Here is a 20071-nt window from a genome sequence, read left to right as displayed (position 1 = left end):
CAGAGAATGAGATGGTTGGATGGCATCACCGACTCAATGGACATGAGTTTGGGTGAACTCCGGCAGTTGGTGATGGACAAGGAGGCCTGGCGTGCTGCAATTCATGGGGTCGCAGAGTCGGACACGACTGAGTGACTCAACTGAACTGATGATGTCTCTCTGTTATAGGAGAATATGTATTGGTCTATTAAATATGCAGTTAGCACCCACTATGTTTCCATTCCTGTGCTGGGACCTATAGGAGAAATAGAGTTGCCACCCTTGAAAGAAATTTCATTTCAGTTGAAGAGACAAGATTCATATTAGGGAGAAGTTTCTAACCAAATGTAGATATGTCAAAGTAAGTGAAAATAGCTCAACAGTTTCAAAAAACGAAACAAATATCAAATGAGTATTTATACGACAAGAATTATTCTAGGTGCAGACAATCCAAAGATGAATAAAACACATTGTTTGTACTCAAGGAATTTACAATTCAGCTGGGGAGACAAAGTATAAATATATAATTTTATGATAACGTGATAATTGCTAAGGTACAAGTATGCCAGTAATGAAATGGGAACAAAAAATATGAATTAAAAAATAGAGTTGGGGGAGGGATGGATTGCGAGTTTGAGATTAGCAGATGCAAACTATCATAGATAGGATGGGTGAACAACAAGGTCCTACTGTAGGGAACTATATCCAATAGCCTGTGACAAACCATACTGGAAAAGAATATGAAAAAAAGTGTATATATATGTACACTTTACACACACACAGACAGTTGTATAGAGAAGGAAATGGCAACCCACTCGAGTACTTTTGCCTGGAGAATCCCATGGACAGAGGAACCTGGGGGGGCTACAATCCATGGGGTCGCAGAGAGTTGGACATGACTGAGCGGCACACACACACACAAACACATACGCTTTGCTGTATAGCAGAAATTAACACATCTTAAATCAACTATATCTCAACAAAATAAATGTTAAAAATAGGCAGGATAGCAAGTTGAAAAAAATGTAGTTAATACTAAAGCAGTAAAGATAGAAATAGATGAATTGTACATGGCTTGTGTTTAATTCCGCAAATTGTTTTGTGCTAGACTCGATGGACATGAGTCTGAGTGAACTCTGGGAGTTGGTGGTGGATAGGGAGGCCTGGCGTGCTGCGATTCATGGGGTCGCAAAGAGTCAGACACGACTGAGCGACTGAAGTGAACTGAGACTCCTCTTCCTGTTTCCCATGATTTATACCAAGTCATCAAGCCTTTACCTAATGTCATCCTCTACGTGACCATGGTTCTTTGACAGTTCAGCTTGGCAAACATTTGAGGCCCTTTGTGTGTCAAGCTCTGTGCCAGAGATCCAAAAATACAGAAAAAATGCACGGTCCCTTCCTCAAAGAAGCGGAAGAGGAAGAGAGTTAACATTTGTCAAATGCCCACTTTTGCCAGGCTGTATGCTAGGTTTCTTATATTATCTCATTTAATCCTCACAAAAATTTTATGAGATAAATGATGTTATCCTTTTATAAAAGAAAACACTAAAGCTCAGAGAAGTTATATAACTAGAGCTGGACATATATTGAATGGATGGTGACATAAAATAGTTTCTGTTTATAGTGAGATGATTGCATGTTCTCCTTTCAATAGTTAATCTGGCACATTAAATTGAATGACTTTGTAAATATGAAAAGTGCCTTATATTAATATTCTGGGGGAAAAACAAACCTAGTATTAAGGCTTTATAACTTTATTGATTGTTGGATTGAGTTTACTAGCATTTGCATCTATGTTTATAAGTGAAATTGGCTTGTAATTTGTATTTACTTTGTCAAGTATTATGGGGTGACATGGTCATATGCTGAAGCCCTAACCTATAGTACCTCAAAATGTAACTATACAGTTGGAGACAGGGCTTTTAAAGGGATGATGAAGGTAAGATAAGGCCGGTGGGGTGGGCCCTAAACCTTCTGCAGGGGATCTTCCCCACCCAGGGATCAAACCCAGGTCTGCTGCATTGTGGGCGAGTGCTTTACCCTCTGAGACACCAGGGAAGCCCAAACCTAAACTCACTTGTGCTTATAAGAAGAGGAAATTTAGATACACAAGAAGAAATTCAAACACAGAAAAGGGGTCACTTGTTCAGAGGAAAAACCATGTGAGGACACAGTGTGACACAGGTCATCTACAAGTCAAGGAGGGAGGCCTCAGAAGAAATGAAGCCTGTGGACACCTTAATTTTGAACTAATAGCCTCCACAAGCGTAAGAAAAGAAATTTCTGTTGTTTAAGTTAAAAAAAAAGGAACTGGCTGAAAGTCACACAGCTAATAAGTGGCTGGGTGGATACTTGAATCTGTATTTGTACTCAGGAAAGTGGCCACCTAATGAGAAGAACAGGCATTTATACCTCACAGTTCTCTTCAAGAAGACCTGCCATAAAGGGTATGAATAAAATACTCCAAGTCCTTGGAGGAATCCAAAAATACTTCCTCAAAGTGACTCTTTTTTGAGGAATAACAGTGGAACTAGGGCTGAGGGACATTCTAGAAGACAGTAGAGAATGGATTCCTAAGGATACACAGCTACTTATAATGTAATTACTTGAAAATTTTGTTCCATCCCCACAAGGAATCTGAGCTGGAAAAAAATGTAGTTTAAAAAAAAATTAATTTATTTATTTTAATTGGAGGCTAATTACTTTGCAATATTGTAGTGGTTTTTGCCATACATTGACATGAATCAGCCACAGATGTACATGTGTTCCCCATCCTGAACCCCCTCCTACCTCCCTCCCCATCCCATCCCTCAGGGTCATCCATCCCAGTGCACCAGCCCAGAGCACCCTGTCTCGTGCATTGAACCTGGACTGGTAATCCATTTCACATATGATAATATACATGTTCAATGCTATTCTCTCAAATCATCCCACCCTCGCCTTCTCCCACAGAGTCCAAAAGATTGTTCTTTACATCTGTGTCTCTTTTGCTGTCTCGCACATAGGGCCATCATTACCATCTTTGTAGTTTTGTTAGCTGTATTTTATCCATTGAACCAGTGAAGTTGCTCAGTCATGCCTGACTCTTTGCAATCCTATGGACTGTAGCCTACCAGGCTCCTCCATCCATGGATTTCCAGGCAAGAGTACTGGAGTGGGGTGCCATTTCCTTCTCCAGGAGATCTTCCCAACCTAGGGATTGAACCCAGGTCTCCGGCATTGCAGGCAGACGCTTTACTGTCTGAGCTACCAAGGAATTATTTTATCCATTAAGTCATTAAAAATATAATTAGCTGTAATTATTACAAGATTCTGGCTGTTTTCTAATCTCTCCACATATCTTATCTATGCAATAGCCTTGTTGCATTTTTCTCAAAGTAAAGTCTTGAAAATATTAATTTATACCTTGATCTCCCCTGAGAATGTAGCCAGAGGATATTAATCCAGAGACTGGACAAGCAGAATGGTGCCTTTTTTTGTGCCAGGTCACTCTGACACCAGTCATCCTAGCTGGGAATTTCTTTCAGTGGCAATCACTCCTCACCTCTGGGTCTATAGAAAACTCTAGATCAGTCTCATTTAGACAAGTGGCCAAAGGACAGTGTTACTACCTTCAACCCCCAGAAGCTGTTCTCCCTGCCCTCTTCCTTCCCAGTCCTCTGCAGTAGAACTTTCCTGAGTGTTGTGAGATCTCTAGGTGTCTCTTTTCTTTTCCTCCAAATTCTGAAAAGTTCCCAAGGCAAACATATCCATTCACCCATCCAGCCATTCACCCAAATCCACAGTCACATCCATCCACCAACCTACCCACCTACAGTCAAGAAATATTCATTGAGAAATTATCATGTGCTGGGTATAAAGCTGGGTATCTGGGATAGAGATAAGAAACTGACTTTAGAGTGACCAACAGTCCCATATTGTACAGCACTGGGGTGGGGTGGGGTGGGGGAGCTCCCCGGGTATGATATTTTCAGTGCTAAAATCAAGAAAGCCCTGGCAAACCAGGATGACTTGGCTACCCTCTGCTTCTCTCAATGGAATGGGAATACAAGCAACTGTGATCAAACCAAAAAGACAGTGTTTTATTCATCACTAACTCCAGTATACGAAAGAATGTCTAGCACTTAACGAGGATAAAATAGCAGTTGACTGATCAGTGGCAGGAATGACTGACAAAAGTGCTGTAAGAGGATGCTTTGGGAAGGTAGATGCATTATTTAGCAAATACTTATCAAGGGCCTGCTATGTTGACAAGTACAGTGCTAATCACTAGAGATACAATGATGAGTAAAACCAGACATGGTCCCTGCCCTTATTGGTGCTTACAGTATAAGAAAAAAATTGATAATTAAATAGTACACCAAAATCAGAGGACACTTTGGGACCACATTGCAGGAGAACTTTCCCCAGTCTACTGATCACGTAAGACAATGCTAGAGGAAGTAGTATTTAAACTGAGACTTAAAAAAAAAAAAAAAAAAAGAATGAGTAAGAAAGAAGAAGGTGGGTAGGGAGTGGGAGAAAGTTAAAAGACTTATGTCAAATGAGTTCTGGAAAGAGACTTTCCATGTGAGAAGATTTGGCTGTAACAGCAATTCCAGCTTCATCCTCTGAGGTTTCATTTTTCCCCCACAGTATTATTTCACTTTAATACCCAAAATGTATTTCTCTTTAGATATTCCACTCAGGGGTCAAGCCTTCTATGAGGACTCTCTGGCCTCTCTTCTTTCAGACTGATTTGAGCATTCCACCTGGGGAGGTCCAGCTACATGTTCACCAAAACATGTTTTCAAATCTTCTTCTCAGCATAGCACTGGACTATATTTCTCAGCCCTCCTTCATCTTGATGGGGCCACATGACCACATGCTGTGTTACTTCTGCCACAAAACGGTTATGAAAAGGTATATTTTCTCCAATTTGGCTCTCTCCCCCCATATGCCAGATAGGTGATGCTTAACAGTCTTTAGTAGAGGATGGAACAGGCCTGGATCTCTAAATGATTTTGTAGAGTAGAGCCTCCCTTCCCAAGGTGACCCTCAATAAACCTGAACATGAGTTAGAAATAGTTTATTCTTAACTATTCTTAACACACACATTTGTCCCTTATATTTAGTGCTTTATATGTTACAGGAAGTAGCCCTACTTACCTTAACCATTACACCATTCTCTACCCTGATCATATTTATCTCTGCACCATTTAAAATCATGCAACGTACTTACTTGTTTATAGGAATGTCTCATCTATTAGAATCTAAGTTCCTTGATAGGTCTTACTCCTCTTTGAATCCTTAGCACCTAGTACAGTGCCTAGCACGTGTAAGTACTTGACTATTCAATGAATGAGTGAATAAATGAATGCATGATGCTTAACCTTCTGGGGGGTTTCCACTCTCCCTTTAAAAAGCAGGCCCACAATGGAAAAAGCCCCATTCTCTGTTTTTCCTTAGTGTAGCTTCCATTCTCTGAAGGAATTTTACTAAATCCTAAGAGAAAACAGAAAATAATTATAGAAAATAGTAACAGCAGAGTCAGGTTTCTATACCACAGGTTTTGAATTTCGCAAACCCAGTAAAAGCAGTGAAAAGTTTTCTTTACAGAAATGAAACTATGCCATTTGCAGCAATGTGAATGGATCTGGAGATTATCATACTAAGTGAAGTAAGTCAGACAAAGACAAATATCATGTGATATCACTTATATGTAGACTCTAAAAAAATGATACAATTGAACTTATTTACAAACAGAATCACAGACTTTGGAAACAAATTTATGGTTACCAAAGGGGAAATAGGGGGAAGGGTAAATTAGGAGTTTGGGATTAACATATACACACTACTATATATAAAATAAATAAACAAGGACCTACTGTATAGCACAGGGAAATATATTCAATATCTTATAATAAATTATAATGGAAAGGAATCTGAAAAAGAATATAATATGGAATCTAGAAAAATGATACTGATGAACCTATTTGCAGGGCAGCAATGGAAATGCAGACATAGAGAATGGACTCGGAGACACAGTAGGGGAGGAGAGGATGGGATAAATCGAGAGAGTAGCATGGAAACCTGTGCATTGCCATATGTAAAATGGATAGCCAGTGGGAATTCGTTGTATGATGTAGGGAGCTCAGCTGGGTGCTCTGTGATAAACTAGAGGGGTGGGATACAGTAGCGGGTAGGAGGAAGATTCAAGAGGTAGAGAACTTATATATACCTATGGCTGATTCTTGTTGATGTACGGCAGAAGCCAACACAATATTATAAAGCAATTATCCTTCAATTAAAAATAAATTTAAAAAGAATATATATATAACTGAATCACTTTGCTGTACACCCAAAATTAACGCATTGTAAATCAACCATACTTCAATAAAAAATATGCAAATAAAAGTATTATTTACAGAGAGCCCAAACCCTTTTTCTTGAGATAGATTTACTCTTTAGGCCTGCTAAATAAATTTTTCCCTGCTCCAACACCTTTCCCATGCACGGCACGCTCCAATGAATAATGTCTCTCTTTACATTCCCTCATAGCTCAGTTGATAAAGAATCCACTTGCAATGCAGGAGACCCCAGTTTAATTCCTGGGTTGGGAAGATCCCCTGGAGAAGGGATAGGCTACCCACTCCAGTACTCTTGGGCTTCCCTTGTGGGTCAGCTGGTAAAGAATTTGCCTGCAATACGGGAGACCTGGGTTCGATCCCTGGGTTGGGAAGATTCCCTGGAGAAGGGAAAGGCTACCCACTCCAGTATTCTGGCCTAGAGAATTCCATGGACTGTATAGTCCATGGGGTCACAAAGAGTCGGACACGACTGAGCGACTTTCAACATCCAGGGAACTGGGATGCACTGATGGGCTGATGTGACCATCAGCCAGCAGCTTCTCCTGGTTTTCCTTTACCACCACCTTGCACCCTGCCTGTTGCTTAGTCATGAGGCCCTCTGGATATCTCAGCCCCCAAACTCTCTCACCTCTGCCTCCCCATTTCCAACTATCAGCTGCTAAAATCCTCACTCTGCTGCTTCAAATTTCACAGGCCTTGAAAGGATTCACACTTTCAATTCTGCTGTTCCGCCCACAACAATTACCTATTTCTTAGCCAATTTGCTGGAGAGGAATGGTTGCATCCTTTATTCTCCAGAACTGGCCCTGGAGCCTTCTCTAAGGGTTCAGGTGCTCTCTTCATCATCCACTCCCCTCTACCACACAATACTCAGAACAGTCCTGCAGTGAGCATTAGAACCCATACAGAGGTTGTTTTGGGAGAAGAGAAAGAGGAGAGGTACAGTGTAAATAAGAGACAGACACAAAACAAGCTTTGAGCAGTTGTCGTGTGAAAAAGAGTATGCTACAATGTGCTGAATATGCTTGTATGATTTACAAGTTTTTGTAAGAGCAGGCAGCTCTTTTTTTCTGTGCTCACTGGGCCAGTAAACACAGCATAAGCTAAGGTAAAAAATGAACTGGTTCACAATAAACAAACCCTTACTGCATGCTAGTGCCTTAGAGTTAAATATGGACGTTGCCCTTGCTCTGAGAATAAAGGAGCCATGCTTTCTTTCAGCATGGAGCCCTGAACCTAGGATTTATTCCATTGGTTCAACACAATGAAGTCTGTGGCTGAGTGAACAATCATGTATCCTATAAGGAACCCCTAGGGGCTAGTTTGGACTTCCCTCACAGCTCAGTCGGTAAAGAATCTGCCTGCAATGCAGGAGACTTGGGTTCGATTCCTGGGTTGGGAAGATCCCCTGGAGAAGGAAAAGGCAATCCACTCCGGTATTCTTGCCTGGAAAATCCCATGGACAGAGGAGCCTGGTGGGCTACAGTCCATGAGGTCGCAAGAGTCGGACACGACTCAGCGACTAAACCACCACCAGGGGCTAGTTTTAGTTCTGGCATATAGTACGTACTGTCGTGACTGATCAGTAAATAAGTTCTCAGCAAATATTCATTCTTTCATGAAGACCATGTCCTTTAAGAGTGGAGAGTTGCCAATTCACAACTAGCTGTCAATTCATGATTCATGAGACCCTATCCTCAGCCCTGAACGGTTTAGATGGTGAGGGAGAGGGGAAAGCATAAGGGAAAAGTCTAGGCCAGCATGACAGACGTAAGGGAGGAGACAACTCCTCTTTCTGTCATCCATGGCAGACATTGCTAATTAATCATAGCATTCTACCACTGAGTTCACTTGCATCCTCTGACTCCTTAACACATCATTCATTTGGAGTGCAGCATGAAATGTATTTACCACCTGAATCTAGGCTCCCTCAGTTACGGAGAGAGCCATGAATACAGATCCACAAGGAAAGTAAGGAAAGTAAGACACTTATACAGTAAATCAGAAAATCTTCCTGGAATATACCATCACTTTTGCTTTTTCATACTCATGGTTAAGATTTATTATCAGAATTTATTAAGGATATTAAGGTTTAATAAGGATACACAGCCAGATCATAAGGGGAAAATACATAAATGGAATCGAGGAATCTAGGTACAAAGACCGAGTTTTCCTATTTTTGAACTTCTGAACATGCTGTTTACTCCTCTTGAAATGAAATTTCCCTCCCCTGTCTTTTTGGTGAATTCCTAGTCATCCTTCATGATTTAACTCAAGCTTAACCTCCTTTCTGAAGCCGTGTGTCTCTTTCTCCATCCCAAAGAGAGTTATTTATCTCTAGACAATTCTTCTCAGTCTACTTTCATTCCTTTGGCAATGTTTATTATGTGTTTACCATGAGGTAGAGAGTGGGCTCCTATTCCTTGCCTTATTCCTTCAAGACTGCGGTACCTCAGTGCCATGTCCTCATCTCCTCTCATTTCCCTCCAGGCGCTCTCCATGGGCCATTCTATTCACTCACATGGCTCCAGGGGGCAGCCCTGGTCAGTTGATGCCACATCTCTCTCTCATCTGATCCTTTATTCTGCACATCCACAAATCTGTTTGGATGTTTTGCAAACACTTTGAAATTAACATGCATCAAACTCAATGAACTATTTTCTTCCACCCTGCACCTGCCCCCCCTCCAGTGCTCTCTATCCCAGCACGTGGCATTGCTGTCTATCTAGGTGACTAGAAATCTGGAAACTCTGACTCTTTCCTCTTCTTTGGCCCCCACATCTGATCAATCACCAAGTAAATCCCATCAGTCACCCCATCCACATCTCTCTGGCATTGCTCTAACTTGCTCCATCCCTACTGCTATCACCCTATCTGGGTCACCCCACGCTCTCATCTGGATCCCTGTATGGGACTCTCAGCTGGTCCCCTTGCATCCATTTCTTGCTTTCTTCCAATCTGTTCCCTATAAAACTGTGAGAAGGACTTTGTAAATGTAGATATGATGCATCACTCTTGAAAACTCTTCAATTGTTTCCTATTTGCCTGGAAGTAGAGTCAAAAAGGCAAAATGGTTGTCGGATGAGGCTTACAAATAGCTGAGAAAAGAAAAGAAACTAAAGGCAAAGGAAAAAAGGAAAGATATACCTATTTAAATGCAGAGTTCCAAAGAATAACAAGGAAAGATAAGAAAGCCTTCCTCAGAGATCACAGCAAAGAAATAGAGGAAAACAAGAGAATGGGAAAGACTAGAGATCTCTTCAAGAAAATTAGAGATATCAAGGGAACATTTTATGCAAAGATGGGCACAATAAAGGACAGAAATGGTATGGACCTAACATAAGCAGACAATTTTTTTATTTTAATTTTTTTTTAATTTTTAAAATATAAATATATTTATTTTAACTGGAGGCTAATTACCTTACAATATTGTATTGGTTTTGCCATACATTGACATGAATCTGCCACGGGTGTACATGTGTTCCCCATCCTGAACCTCCCTCCCACCTTCCTCCCCATCCCATCCCTCTGGGTCATCCCAGTGCACCAGCCCCGAGCACTCTGTATCATGCATCAAACCTGGACTGGTGATTCATTTCACATATGATAATATACATGTTTCAATGCCATTCTCCCAAAACATCCCCCCGTCTCCCTCTTCCACAGAGTCCAAAAGACTGTTCTATACATCTGTGTCTCTTTTTCTGTCTCACATACATGGTTATCGTTACCATCTTTCTAAATTCCATATATATGTGTTAGTATACTGTATTGGTGTTTTTCTTTCTGGCTTACTTCACTCTGTGTAATAGACTCCAGTTTCATCCACCTCATTAGAACTGATTCAAATGTATTCTTTTTAATGGCTGAGTAATATTCCACAGCTTTCTTATCCATTCATCTGCTGATGGACATCTAGGTTGCTTCCATGTCCTGGCTATTATAAACAGTGCTGCGATGAACATTGGGGTACACGTGTCTCTTTCAATTCTGGTTTCCTCGGTGTGTATGCCCAGCAGTGGGATTGCTGGGTCATAAGGCAGTTCTATTTCCAGTTTTTTAAGGTATCTCCACACGGTTCTCCAGAGTGGCTGTACTAGTTTGCATTCCCACCAACAGTATAACAGGGTTCCCTTTTCTCCACACCTTCTCCAGCATTTATTGCTTGTAGACTTTTGGATCGCAGCCATTCTGACTGGCATGAAATGGTACCTCATTGTGGTTTTGATTTGCATTTCTCTGATAATGAGTGATGTTGAGCATCTTTTCATGTGTTTGTTAGCCATCTGTATGTCTTCTTTGGAGATGTGTCTGTTTAGTTCTTTGGCCCAGTTTTTGATTGGGTCATTTATTTTTCTGGAATTGAGCTGCAGGAGTTGCTTGTATATTTTTTAGATTAATTCTTTGTCAGTTGAAGCAGAAGATACTAAGAAGAGGTGGCAAGAATACACAGAACTATACAAAAAAAAAGATCTTCATGACTCAGATAACCACAGTGGTGTGATCATTCACCTAGAGCCAGACATCCTGGAATGTGAAGTCAAGTGGGCCTTAGGAATCATCACTACAAACAAAGCTAGTGGAGGTGATGGAATTCCAGTTGAGCTATTTAAAATCCTAAAAGATGATGCTGTGAAAGTGCTGCATTCAATATGCCAGCAAATTGGGAAAACTCAGCAGTGGCCCCAGGACTGGAAAAGGTCAGCTTTCATTCCAATCCCAAAGAAAGGCAATGCCAAGAATGTTCAAACTACCAAGCAATTGCACTCATCTCACATGCTAGCAAATTAATGCTGAAAATTCTCCAAGCCAGGCTTCAACAGCACATGAACCGTGAACTTCCAGATGTTCAAGCTGGATTTAGAGAAGGCAGAGGAGCCAGAGATCAAATTGCCAACATCTGCTGGATCATGGAAAAAGCAGGCGAGTTCCAGAAAAACATCTATTTTTGCTTTATCGACTATGCCAAAGCCTTTGACTGTGTGGATCACAACAAACTGTGGAAAAGTTCTTCAAGAGATGGGAATACCAGACCACCTGACCTGCCTCTTGAGAAACCTGTATGAAGGTCAGGAAGCAACAGTTAGAACTGGATATGGAACAACAGACTGGTTCCAAATAGGAAAAGGAGTATGTCAAGGCTGTATATTGTCACCCTGCTTATTTAACTTCTATGCAGAGTATATCATGCAAAATGCCAGGCTGGATGAAGCACAAGCTGGAATCAAGATTGCTGGGAGAAATATCAATAACCTCAGATATGCAGATGACACCACCCTTATGGCAGAAAGCGAAGAATAACTAAAGACCCTCTTGATGAAAGAGAAAGAGGAGACTGAAAAAGTTGGCTCAACACTCAATATTCAGAAAACTAAGATCATGGCATCCAGTCCTATCACTTCATGGCAAATAGATGGGGAAACAATGGAAACAGTGACAGATTTTAGTTTTTTGGGCTCCAAAATCACTGCAGATGGTGACTGCAGCCATGAAATTAAAAGACACTTGCTCCTTGGAAGAAAAGCTATGACCAACCTAGACAGCATATTAAAAAGCAGAGACATCACTTTACCAACAAAGGTCCATCTAGTCAAAGCTATTGTTTTTCCAGTAGTCATGTATTGGTGTGAGACTTGAACCATAAAGAAAGCTGAGCACTGAAGAATTGATGCTTTTGAACTGTGGTGTTGGAGAAAGACTCTTGAGAGTCCTTTGAACTGCAAGGAGATCCAACCAGTCCATCCTAAAAGAAATTGGTCCTGAATATTCATTGGAAGGACTGATGCTGAAACTGAAACTCCAATACTTTGGCCACCTGATGCGAAGAGCTGACTCATTTGAAAAGACCCTGATGCTGGGAAAGATTGAAGGCGGGAGGAGAAGGAGACGACAGGATGAGATGGTTGGATGGCATCACTGGCACAATGGACCTGAGTTTGAGTAGGCTCTGAGAGGTGGTGATCGACAGGGAGGCCTGTTGCAGTGCAGTCCGTGGGGTTGCAAAGAGTTGGACACGACTGAGTGACTGAACTGACTGAAAGTCAAAACGTGCCTTTGAAAATGGACCAATGTAATCAGGCTGCCACCTCTTTCTCCTGCTTCCTCCTCCATGCTCACCACCCATCAGTCCCCTCCTCACACTGTACGCCCCTGCCACACTAAAGTTCTTTCAGTTCATCTAGAATGGATACCATTTCCTCTGCTTGGAAAATTCCTTCTCCGCCTCACTGAATTTCTACTTATCCTTTAGGCCTCATCTTCGATATCACCCCCTCTGGAGTATCATTCCCTCTGGAAGGCCTCTCTTTTTTATTGAGGTGTAGTCGACTCACAATATTGTGTTGGTTCCTGGTGTACAGAAGAGCGGTTCAGTTATACATATATATTCTTTTTCATGTTTTTTTCCATGATGGTTTATCATACGATATTGGATATAGTTCCCTGTGCTACACAGTAGGACCTTGTTGTTTATCCATCCTATATATAATAATTTGGATCTACTAGTCCCAAACTGGGAGGCTCTCTGGACGACACCTAGCCACTGAGTCTGCTGCCCCTTCATCCTCTCCTCCAAAATTTTGTGCTTTCTTTGTTTTAATGGTAACTTCACACTAAACTTGGATCACTTGTTTGCTTGTCTGAGCCCCTCCACCAGCCTGTGAGCTCCCTTGAGGCCAGAGAACAGGACTGTCTTATTTTCACTTATACACCTAGTGCTTAACACAGTACCTATTCCAGAGTAAAGTGAAAGTGAAGTCTCTCAGTAGTGTCCGACTCTTTGCGACCCCATGGACTGTAGCCTACCACGCTTCTCCATGCATCCATGGGATTTTCCAGGCAAGAGTACTGGAGTGGGTTGCCATTTCCTTCTCCAGAGATCTTCCTGACCCAGGGATCGAACCCGGGTGTCTCGCATTGTAGGCAGACGCTTTACCATCTGAGCCACCAGGGAAGCCCATTCCAGAGAAAGTGCTCAGTAAATATTGGTTGACCACATGAGTGGTTGGAACCCAGTAGAGAAATCTCCTCTAGACTGGACAGAAATTTGGAAGGTTGATAAATAACCCCCATTGAAGCAGTGCTTCTCTATAAATGGGCTTGTTTGTAAATGTTAATGTATGACTGGCAAGAGATTAATTGGAAGCAGAACAATAGGTGAGAAACAAATTGTTCCCTGGTGTGTGTAGACCAAGGAATGAGTCAGGAAACAATGAAAGAAGCAGGATGGAATTAGCTAAAACAGAAGATTAGCATGAAATAGCCTGCAAGAAGCTGGAGAGCAGGCAAGGAAGGAAAAGACTGAGTGAGTGGTGAGCTAAGAATAACCACTAGAACAGGTTATGGTGCTTTATATTTTATAAAGCCCTTCACATACCCTATTCACCAAATCCTCACAACAACTAGTTAATATAGCTATAATGATATGAGTTATGATGATATTATGATTATATGGGTTATTACCATTCTGATGAGTTCTTAATATAACTGTTATTAATATGAGTTCTATTATTAACATAAATTCCTTCTTAATTTTAGCACAAGAAGAAACTGAGGTTCAGAAGAGTAAGAGTAACCTGGCAGAGCCATGTAGCCATCAATGAGAAAGCTAGAACTCCACTTCAAGTGCAGGAACTGCCATACCTGCCATACTCAAGTACACCCTAGAGCATCTTAGGGCAGGGAGATTTAGGGCAAGTGAGATAGCCATTCTGTTAGAGGCAGTTCAGGGTTCCTGGCCCCTTGCACACAACTCCTATCTGTGTCAGGGGCCCTTCTCAGTGGGGTCTTAACACCTTAGGATTTCTAGTATCACATTCAGAAAGCTGTGTTAGAATCACACTTTTCTCTCTCCCCTACTTTTATTGATATAATATCGATAATATTATATCATGGCACAGAGTGAGCTACTGGGCTACATCTAGGAAATAGGCACTAACAGGAAGGGGCTGAATCTAAAAGGTAGGGCAGGGGACTCAGGCAAGAGCAGGGAGATCCAGACCAGCAATTATCCAATCTCTCCAGAGAAACAAACTAGTCAGCCCCTTGAAGGCCTGCTCCAGTGAGGCCCAGATCCATACCGAAGAAGGGAATATCTCATAGGAATACTAAAATTCCCAGGCCACTGAGTGCTCAGGGCTCTGCAATGGCCATTCAAATGAATAACAGACAGCAAACAGACCATAAACACAAACAGAAAAGAGAGAAACAAAATCTGCGAAGCTTGAACAGGTCTCATTTCTCAGGCAGGAGGGAACCAGCAGAGGGAGGGCTTGAGGGGAATTAAAGGAGAAAACACCTGAGAGTGTGTGGTAGGCTGAAAAATGGCCCCTAAAAGATATCCACGTTGAAATCCCCTGAACCTGTGAATGCTACCTTATGTGGTGGGAAAGGACATTGCAGCTGTGATTAATATAAGGATTTTGAGGTGCGGAGATTATCCTGAGTTGTCTGGGTGGACCCTAAATGTGTCCTTATAAGAGGAAGTCAGAGAGAACATTGACAAAGCAATATGACCAAGGAAGCAGAGATTGGAGTGATGCAGCTACAATCCAAGGAATGCTGGCAGAGGCATTCCAGAAACTGAGCGAGAAAAGGACTGGATTCTCCCCCTAGATTCTCCAAAGGGAGCGTGGCCCTACTGACAACTTGATAGCCCAGGGAGGTTGATTTTGGACTTCTGACCCACAGAACTGTAAAAAGTTAAATGTGTTATTTTAAGCCACTAAGTTTGTGGTAATTTGTTACAGTAGCCATAGGAAACTTATACAAAGTACCAAAATGTTCAGACATTTTTAGATATTGCAGATGCCTGTCACCATTGTAGATTGTACACACTCAAGAGAGATGCCCAGCCTCTTTCTACTACCTTCTCATCTCCCCATTAGAAAAGAAATCTGGGGTGACTTACCTCTGTACTTTGTTCCAGAAAGACAGAGTGTACAAATCTCATGGGTTTTCTTTTCAGGAATGCTTCAGAAGCAATATTTGGGTTGGTTGGGACCAAGGCTTAGGTGAAAGTGGGAAGGTGGAATCTGGCCTAAGTAACAGGCTTATTCAAACACCAACCAAGACTTGTCCATAGCACACGGTAGGCCTAGAAGTTGAAGAGATAAATGGACATATGAGATCTCCAGGGGAAGCCAATTTTCATTAAAGAGGGTCAGCTATAAAAGTCATGTGTCAGGGATTCAAGCTTAAGGTATTAGAACATCTGAGCAAGAATACCAGTCACTGGGGGCTTGGAGTTAGAAAGTCAGAACAAAACTGGTGATAAAGCAGACTCCATGCTGTACCTTCTCTTCCCTCTGCTAAGGTCAAGACTGGTCCCTGAGGGTGAGATTGAAGCAGAGCCTACAAATAACAACAAAACTAGCGAACACCACATAACACTTACCGTGGGACAGGCAATATACTAAAGTTGTTCATATGTATTAATTTCTTTAATTCCTCAGCACTACCCTATGAAGTAGGTACCATTGCTAGTTCTATTTCAAAATATGTGAAGTGAGGCTTAGAGAGATCACACACCAAGTGGAGACATAATTTTTTAAATTGAAGTATAGTTAATTTACAATGTTATGATTTCTGCTGCACAGCAAAAGGATTCAGTTATATATACATTCTTTTTATATTCTTTTCATTATGATTTATCACAGGATATTGAATATAGTTCCCTGTGCTATATAGTAGGACTTTTGTTTTTTATCCATTCTATGTATACCAGTTTGCATCTGCTAACCCTAAACTCCCACTTTATCCCTCCCCCTTAAAGACCTCCCCCCTTGGCAACCACATATCTGTTCTCTATGTCTGTGTGGGGAGACAAAATTTAACCTGGAATTTGAAGTTGTGGCTGCCCAGCTTCAGGGCCCATTTACCAGTGGGTCTTTATCCCAGCTGCAGATTGGGAGCCCCCGCTTTTCTTTTTGGCTGCACTGCACAGTATGCAGGATCATAGTTCTCCAACCAGGGATCAAACCCGTGCCCCGTGCAGTGGAAGCATGGAGTTCTAACCAGGAGACCACCACAGAAGTCCCAGACTGGGAGCTTTAATAAATACCTCTGCCTGTGTTCCACCTCAAGAGAGTCTGCCTTAATTACTTAGGGCTGGGGCCTGGGCATCAATTAATAAAATCACCCCATGTGATTCTAATAGCAGCGAGTTGAAAACCACTGAACTAGACTCTACTGACTCTTGAATGACTGGTAGCTCCTCCTTCAAATTATTACAGAAGTATGTGCTTGTTATTGAAATAAATCTCTTATAGATGAAATTTCAAGCCAAATTGGGAGACATAATAACTATAATGATTATGAGAATGGTAACTATAACTGTTTATAGCTGTATAGGCTTTGTCATTTACAAATGGCTTTTGTATGCATTCTGTTCCACTTAATCCTCAAAACAACCCTGTGAATTAATGATTTCTAGCTCCATTTTACAGATGATCAAACTGAGGCTTAGAGGGGTTCATAAATGTGCCCAAAAGATCACACAGTTAGTAAGGAGCAGAACTTTGGTCTTATTTCAAATTCCCTACTGTCTTCATTTCAGTGCAGATACAACCTGCCAAGGTCATAGATTTGCATATATCTCCCTAACTCACTTCTTCCTTTCTATGCCAGCAGCCTCAGCTGCAGCCTCAACCTTCTTTAACTGTGGCAACATCATTTTGTGGGGATTCCCATCTCTGGCACCAGCCCTTCTGTCCAGTTTTCAAGGTCATGATTCAGGTTGCCTGCCATCTATCAACTTTATTTTTTCTTTGTAAAGTCATAAATGACATCAACACAAATCAAAAGAAAAGAAAAATAATTCACCGATCATCCTGCCACCCCATGAGTCATCTATTTTCATTTTTATGCTCCCCTCTCCAGGGCTTGGGCCTATGCATACATCATTCTTACATACAGTCATGGCATAGATGCAATTTCACATTCTGCTTATGTCACTTAGGATTATATCATAATCATTTGCTGTGTTGCTACAGTGTCTTTATAATTATCATTTTAATGGACACATAATATTCCATTGAGTGGATGCACCATCATTTACTGAAGTATTTCCAGTTTTTCACCACTACAGATGATGCTGCAATAAACATCTCTACACAGAGCTATTTCTTCTTTTGGATGGTTTCCTAAACTGTCTACCACATTAAATGTACTTCTTCTCCAACCATTCATTCAGTCTGCAAGCATTGTCAGTTATTGGGGCACATGCTCAGAACAATCAGATGAGGGTCCTGTGCTCAGTCTGGTGGTAAGACAAGCCTCTCAGCAAATATTTGTGATATTATGCTGAAAGTGCTGTGTGTGTGTGCTGTGTTCAGTCGATTCAGTTGTATATGACTCTGTGACCCTACAGACTGTAGCCTACCAGGCTCCTCTGTCCATGGAATTTTCTAGGCAAAAATACTGGAGTGGGTTGCCATGCACTCCTCCAGGGGATCTTCCTGATCCAGGGATCAAACCATCGTCTTCTGCATTGCAGGTGGATTCTTTACTGCTGAGCCACCTGGGAAGCCCCCAAAATGTTATGCGTCCAGTCCAAATTCTATCTCGTTCTCCTGGGGTGACTTCTCCATTGTTCACTTACTGGGACTTTGTCTCCTTCCTGGCAGCTCCAGCTAACCTCATTTCTCCAATCTCTTCTTTCTTCCTTGGCTGGCCTGTCAGTGTCCCTAACTCAAAGTTCCTTTCCTCCGAGCAATCTTTCCCAACTTGGGCTTGGAATATGGACTCCCCATAGCACACAAGTTTTCTGTCTGCTTTCACCCAAACATCTCTGACTGCCACCTCCTCTTAAGAAGGCTTCCCAAAGGTTACCAAATATGGCTCTCAGGCCAAACTGGGTCTGCAGTTCTGTTGTGTGTGTTGGGTGCAGTGTTTGGATTGGCATGCCTGTGGGATGGGCTTGCCTTTCTGCTTTTCCACAGGTCATCACTCCATACTGCCTCAGATTAGGTCAGCTCCACTCAGGAACTTTCTCTGCCTGGTCTGAACTGGCAAGGCAAACTAGACTCCCTTCAACTAAACCTGAAACTTTCCGTATCTTCCCTCACTTCCATGGCCCTCTACCATAGGAATTTAATTTCTCCTGTCATCCAACCTTTACACATGTTGCTCTTTTGTTAATGTGTGGCCACTGGCTTCATTCATTTAGACAGTCAGTCAGTTGGTCAGTTAAGGAATCCTTACTGAACATCTCTATCGTATCATGTCTCCTGTGGGATGCTGGATGTAGAGAAACAAATGACCAGTGATCTTCTCATGGGTAGAACTCATGGTCCAGTATACACACGGCCTTCATGGATTTCGATTATAAGCTCCATTCAGGGAAGTATTGAAGACAAAAGAACCAGTTGGTCAAAATACTTTATGTAGGGTCTTGCATATGAAATGACTTACTCAGTGCTTTTTGATGATGACTTTGCCAAAGTGAAGGGTATTCAAGTGTCATTCTACTTCATTGTACCATGTCCCACTGGCATTTAGCTTTGTACCAGCTACTTAAAAAATTCATATTTCTTCTAGGGAAAAAACTGGTCGCCTGGAAGAGACTGGCTGATTATCTTAAGATTTCTCATTGGTAATAGTCTTATCCTTTCCTCTTATGTGGTCCCTGCCTTTGTGTAAACAAGCTTCTGTTTTGTTCATACATTGCCATACCTTTGCATAAGAACAAGTTCTAGGGCCTGAGTATGAGAAGGTCTAGACCTCCTGCCTTCTAGGGATCAGGAGTGGGGATGCCTACTTATCCAGATGGAAGGAAAAAGAGGGAAGAAAAGAAGAAAGGCAGCCATGATCATACATGGCTTGTCCATGGCATTTAACCCTTGTTGTAGAAAACTCTCTTGATCTGCTCTTATTTTCTGTGTATCTGTCCCAGTGCTTGCTCTGGGTTACCCTACCTCTGGGTTTTCCCCCTTATCATTTTCTCTGACAGTCTTTCTTTCTCTGCCCATATTAAAATTTTTTAATAACAGTTTTATTAAGATACAATTCACACACCATACTTCTGTTTCATTGACTACACTAAAGCCTTTGACTGTGTAGATCACAACAAACTATGGAAAATTCTTAAAGAGATGGGAATACCAGACCACCTTAGCTGCCTCCTGAGAAACCCATATGCAGGCCAAGAAGCAACAGTTAGAACCAGACATAGAAAAATGGGCAGGTTCCAAATTTGGAAAGGAGTATATCAAGGCTGTATATTGTCACCCTGCTAATTTAACTTCTATGCAGAGTATATCATGCAAAATGCAGGACTGGATGAAGCACAAGCTGGAATAAAGATTTCAGGGAGAAATATCAAATACCTCAGATACACAGATGGCACCTGACACCACCCTTATGGCAGAAAGCAAAGAGGAACTAAAGAGCCTCTTGATGAAAGTAAAAGAGGAGAATGAGAAAGCTGGCTTAACACTCAACATTCAGAAAACTAAGATCATGGCTTCTGGTCCCATCACTTCACAGCAAATACACGGGGAAACGATGGAAACAGTGACAGGCTTTGTTTCCTTGGGCTCCAAAATCACCACAGATGGTGACTACAGCCATGAAATTAAAAGATGCTTGCTTCTTGGAAGAAAAGCTATGACAAAGCTCAGCTCAGTCGCTCATTTGTGTCTGAGTCTTTGTGACCCTGTGAACTGCAGCACTCCAGGCTTCCTTGCCCATCATCAACTCCTGGAACATGCTTAACTCATGACAAATCTAGACAGCATATT

At 41.7% G+C, this 20071-nt stretch overlaps 1 protein-coding gene across 3 annotated transcripts in view; it reads right to left on the bottom strand.

The window, feature by feature from the left end:
• The window catches only part of EDA (ectodysplasin A), a 480070-nt gene extending 463698 nt beyond the window's left edge, over window positions 1-16372 (bottom strand). The window contains exons 1-2 of one of the 3 annotated variants that reach the window (XM_044937294.2): window positions 16167-16372; window positions 15241-15426 (exon numbers count right to left, since the gene is read on the bottom strand). The gene's annotated coding sequence lies outside the window, so the exon portion shown is untranslated. The remainder of the gene's footprint in view (window positions 1-15240; window positions 15427-16166) is intronic. The other 2 variants (XM_044937291.2, XM_044937292.2) reach the window with 2 other exon arrangements.
• Between the last annotated feature and the right edge of the window lie 3699 nt (window positions 16373-20071).

This window comes from Bubalus bubalis, chromosome X (assembly GCF_019923935.1).
Source record: "Bubalus bubalis isolate 160015118507 breed Murrah chromosome X, NDDB_SH_1, whole genome shotgun sequence".
Taxonomy (NCBI): domain Eukaryota; kingdom Metazoa; phylum Chordata; class Mammalia; order Artiodactyla; family Bovidae; genus Bubalus; species Bubalus bubalis.
This window is presented reverse-complemented; position numbering and strand designations above follow the sequence as displayed.